General features: G+C 46.4%; 1 protein-coding gene across 11 annotated transcripts in view; it reads left to right on the top strand.

Moving 5' to 3' along the window:
• Nucleotides 1-5,390, top strand: part of PRLR (prolactin receptor) — a 140,887-nt gene that overhangs the window by 52,434 nt on the left and 83,063 nt on the right. The window contains exon 1 of one of the 11 annotated variants that reach the window (XM_025192616.1): nucleotides 791-869. The exons of 9 other annotated variants lie outside the window; for them this stretch is intronic. The gene's annotated coding sequence lies outside the window, so the exon portion shown is untranslated. Of the gene's footprint in view, nucleotides 1-790; nucleotides 884-5,390 lie in introns of those variants that run through there. One more of the 11 variants, XM_025192617.1, reaches the window with a different exon arrangement.

The following is a 5,390-nucleotide window of genomic DNA, read 5'->3' on the forward strand; positions in this document are numbered from 1 at the left end:
TGCCTCCCACCCCATAGTTTTAAAAAAACGAACCCCCCTCAGCACTTACCAGCATTTCAGCTGCCATCTGGCTGACTGGGGCCTGCCCGCACAGTGTGGGGCAGAGGGAGAGCCCCAGTGGCCCCAGCCTGGGCCCTCCTGCCCCCTTCTACTGGCTGTGCAGTCCCCATCCAGGTCTGGCAGGTGCACAGCAGGTCACAGCCAGGCAGCAGCCCCCACTGCCAGACTGCTGCAGTGGGTAGAGGGTGCAGGGAACTCTCAGGGCTGCTTCAGCAGTCCAGCTGGCACAAGGGGCAGTGTCCCCAGCTACCAGTTGGCTGGGCCGTGAGCTACTTGCCAAGGCAGCTTTTTGTACTGCTGGGGACAGCACAGGTGCTGGCCCTGGGCCCTAGCTCCCCCTGGCTGCAGATCTGGGAGGGGCCAGGCAGGGTTATTTTGCCCCAAGTGGCACAGTTTGCTCCACAACAAAGTGCATGTCCGAGCATGTGCGCTGAGGCAAAAAGCCCCGGCTCAAATTTGCACCACTTCTATTTGAGCTGCTGCAAGCGCACATGCTTGCATGTGTGGATGCGCCCTATAAGTAATTAAATGATGTGTCTTTTTAATATTCTGCTAGTGAGAAATACAGTTATACCTGGAGGCAACCTATGGTACAAAAATCAAGAAAAGTGGCTATGATCCCATTTAATATAATGTGAGCAAAGAATGGTACTTAGATGTCACCACAGAATTGAAACCAGGTTGTTTGTTCCTTATAGGAAGAACTAGGAAGCTCAGTGGTTCCAGATTCTCAACACTAGACCTGGTCCATCCACTGGAATACATTGTGTGTTAAGACAACGCTGCTGCTGTGGTGGTTCAGGAAATATGTGAGAGAATTCTTGTGGGTGATACCTTTTATTGGACCAATTGTATGGTTGGTATAGAGCAGGGGTCTTCATCCCCCAGCCTGCAGGCCAGATATGGTCCCTTGCATTATGCTTTCTAGCCTGTAGGGCTCCCCACAGGTCAGTGAGAAGCCCCATGGCCATGGCCTTGTGTGCTAGACAGGTGTGCAGGGTAGAATGGGTCCTGATTCTGGTGTGTGGGGCCAGCTAGAGAACTCGTGGAACCCCGATCCCAGCACACAAGGCCTGATCTGGCTTGCGGACTGGCCCTATGCCATTCGCCTGGCTTGTGTGACCACAGGGATGAGCACCACTGGTAAAGACAATATATTGAAGGCATCCCTTTCAAGTGCCAGACATCCCTTTCAAGTGACATCCCTTTCAAGCAGCAGAATTGTGCAGCTTCCCCACCCTTTAGACTCGGGGCAGAATCCTATTTCACTTTTCATGCCCAAAGAGTAGATATCCAGTCATGAAATTGCCATTTTTGGCACTTGTACACAGCTTGTGATTCTATTCCACAAGCAGCATGCATGCATAAGCTGTGCTCTATCTGGGTAGGTACACAGCTCCATAGGAGCCTATACTGGGTGAGTATAAATCACAGCATTGTACCAAAAACCCATGTTGGTGGATGAACAGGAAATCCTTCCAATGCTTTAACCCGGTGGTCACCAACCAGTGGAGCTTGATCCACCAGTAGATCTTGGAGCCTCTTGTGGTAGTTCTCAGAGCCTCTTGGAGTCAATCCAAAGCTGGGGTGAGTGGCTGAGTGCCTGCATGACACATTATAATCTGCCTGACAACTGACTCCCCAGCCCAGCCTCTGTTTTCTTTACTTTTCATTCCATCCAGGAAGAGCGCACACCAACTGCTGAAACTTCCTTAGCCTGACAAAGGGTTTTTGAACCCAAAAGCTTGCTTAATAACTATTCTCCAACTATTTGGGTTGGTCTAATAAAAGATATCAGATTCACCCAAGGAACCTTGTCTGCCTATGTCCTTAGACCAACACGGCTACAACCTACACCCCTGCGTGAATGCACGCATGCACCCCAGCCCAGCAGGTCAGTCCATGGGGGAGGGAAGGGGCGGGAGCTAGATGGAGACCCCTGCCATGGGGGACAGTGTTGCAGAGGCAGGAGCAGGAGTAAGTTGAGTGGGGCCCCGGCTGGGTGGGGCGTACCAGCTGGGGAGACATGCCCCCAAATAATTTTTTATCCCTCTGCCTTGATCTGCACCCCCTTCCCTCCCCACAGACTTCCCTGCTGGGCAGTAGGGGGGTGGGGGGGCACACAGTAGATCTTGGGTTGCTTCTAAATGCCAAAGGTGATTGCCTATTTAAAAATGTTGGAGATCACTGCTTTAGCCTAATAGCTAAGTGATTAAGGCACTTGCCAAAGAAGTGGAAAACTTAAGTTCTAGCCCTGCTGTCTAGAATGAGGATTTGAACCTACATTGGCCTGATTTCCTAGCATGATGCTCTAGTCACCAGGCTGCCTAGCCAGACCTTTCTCCAGGTTCTTCTTTTGAAGCTGGCTCCCTGGACAGCAAGGAGAGAGAAATATTTGGGGAAAGGAGGAAATGAACTAGCTAGAGAATGTGTGAGTCAGTAACATGGGCGACTGGTGCCTCCCGAGTCTGGGAGGGCACCAGATTGCCAATGCGGGGGTCTCCCAGTGGCCAACAGCTGACTGGTGGGAGGTTCCCCAGCAGCCAGTCACCGGGCAGGGGTGGCAAGTGCACTTCCGGGTTCACGGCTGGCGTATCCAGGGGGAAGCACCCACATGCACCCCCCCCATGCATCACCAATGGCCAGTAAGATAGCTACTCCTTTAGAAGGCAGCTTGGTAGTGACTCCAGCCTGACCCCTTGCATTTGATGGGGCACATACTTCCCCACTGCTCTTCCTCCATTTTATCCAATGAATAGTAAATGCAAGGTGCAGTAGCTCAGTTTCAGCTGGAGGACTAGACATATATGGGTTATTGCCTAACCCAGGGCTATCCCACTAGCAGCCTGTAAAGGGGCTCCCTCCTGGCTGTCACTACCCCTAGAGTTGTACTGGCTGCAACATTTTTGAACTGATAGGGATGAACTTCCACATCATAAAATGGTCCATAGCCTAACTATCATTTAGATAAGTAGATAGTTATATTCAGAAACAGAAATGTATCTAAGAACCACAGCATAATACATTTTTTTTAATCTCTGGAGGTATATAAGCTTATTTTTAAAACCACAATGGAGAAAAGCCATAATTTCTCCATGTGGTTTCAAGAACCATTCTGTGCATTTTTCTGAACCTATTGTGAAATGAAGAGAACAAACGTAAACTCCATTTGTAGGAATAAATGCAGCCAAAGCAGGGACTTCTGTATTGAAGGGAGGGGATAAAACAGAATACAGCATGCTACGGAGCCAGGGCTATGCAGAGGAAATCACCCTCCCACTGTGGGGTACTTAGGGTAGGAAAATGCAGGCAGCCTGGGACTGCCTGTATTCTCCAAGCAGGCACACAGGGTTTCAGGGGCCTGATTCTGTATGCTCCAGGAATCCCCATGCAAGAAAGGTTCCCAGGGCGTGCCTTCTCACTGCCATACCCTGGCTCAGGGCCTGGCCTACAAGCATAGAGGTGGGGATCCTGCAGGGGATTCCCACAGTGGGGGTATCGCACTGTTGCACCCCGACTGGAGGTGCAGCACCTGTGGCCACTGTCTTGCAGAATTGGGCTTCTGAATCCCTGGGGGTGCCAGAGGTCTGACCCTGCAGGATAGTAGCCCTGCCAACATCTCTGGACACCAATGATGATCATCATCTGTGTCCACCCAGCACAGCTGATCCCACTCAAAACATGACATCTGTTTATACCCAGTCATGTTTAAGGGGGATACTGATGGCAACTAACTGTTAACTACAGTCTTCATATTCTTAGCTTTACTAAAACTGCAAGTATCGCTTCCTGCTGTTTATTCAAAGTTGAACCTCTTCATTTTAAGAATTCTGGAGCTTTCATGATTCAAATAGTAGCATTTTAAAATTTCTTGCTTGAAATTCTAGACCAGAATTTTCTGGAGTCCGCAATATTCAGATAGTTGTGTCAGATCTAAGATTGGGTTTTATGCATGCAAGTTTAAATAATAATACACATAATTTGATCAAGCATTTGGGCCCACTACCAATTTTCCTTGTAATTGTGAACTGTTCCCATCTTGTAATAACATTTTCTTGGTATGAGTAAAGAGAGTGCATGACAGGGTACATAAGTTAAGTCTGCATTATGAAGCTTATAAAAATCAATCATATGAAAGAAAAACATATTGGTATATGCTGTCAGTCATATTCATAATTTATCTCAACATCAATAAAGGAAATTTAGCACTGCCTTTAAATGAAGAAATTAAAGTCATCTCTACTATGGACTTTATGAATTTGCGTTGTAATACTGACAAATGTACTCAATTCTGGTTAAAATAAAAAGCTTCATAAGGCAATATATTCAGCAACTAAACCCACAATTTGGAAAATAATCCAAAAGATCTGTTGGTGTCTTGGATAAAATAGATCACTCCATTAATAATTTCCAACCACTGTCAATTCAGATTTAAATTTTTAATATTCATCTGTCCCATCCCACAAATCAAGCTCGGGTGAACTGCAGAAGATAAATGTTTTGCTTTGCTTTGCTTCTACTCACATATGTGGCTCACCACAGCACAAGCCTTTGAAGGTGTTGAAGAAAGAATAAACAAAGGAAGAATGAACAGGAGTGACACTTCTATAAGCTAAAACTGTGCACCTTTACATGGTAATTAACAAGGAAAAAATGTGACTACAAAAGGAAAGGAGACCAGTGAGCACACATGGGTTGACAACAGTATTTCCCTTGTCAAAAAGCTGGAAATCCGAAAAAAACCCCCCACAAACCCCACCAGAAAAAGCCACTCTAAGGTACTGGATTTGATTTCCTTCTCATGCCAACTTTGTACATTAGTGCAACTCCATTAATTTTACTGGTTTGCTCCTGATGTCTGTTGGAGCTTAGTAAATGAGAGGACATTCCAGATAATAAAGTAAAATTTAACCTTTCAAAAGAAGTTGCCAGCGAGGCATGAAGCAGATCACAGGGAAGAAACGTCACGCTTATGTTGCAACAGATCAAACTGAATTGATTTTAAAATATTCAGCAAACTTCCGCTTCTACTTTCCCTATTTCATGAAGTTCCAGCATACAAAAGAAGTTACTTCACATTAATTACAAGAAAAATCAATGGGAAGATGCCAAACTATTTTGTATGTAATGGTGTGATTGATATATTAATAATAAATACCATTCAATATTTACAATCTATAACACAGCTTCCATCTGAGGATCTTGCAAGATATTTGAGGATCTCCTATAGATAGGGGTCTACTGAACTCAAGGAGGTGGCCTGCCAATTTCATAGGCAGATCATGGGGCCAGCTGCCCTTTTTGCAGGCTGGTTGTGGCAGGGGGCGCCC

The sequence above is a fragment of the Alligator sinensis genome, unplaced genomic scaffold (assembly GCF_000455745.1).
Source record: "Alligator sinensis unplaced genomic scaffold, ASM45574v1 scaffold536_1, whole genome shotgun sequence".
NCBI classification, from domain to species: Eukaryota; Metazoa; Chordata; order Crocodylia; family Alligatoridae; genus Alligator; species Alligator sinensis.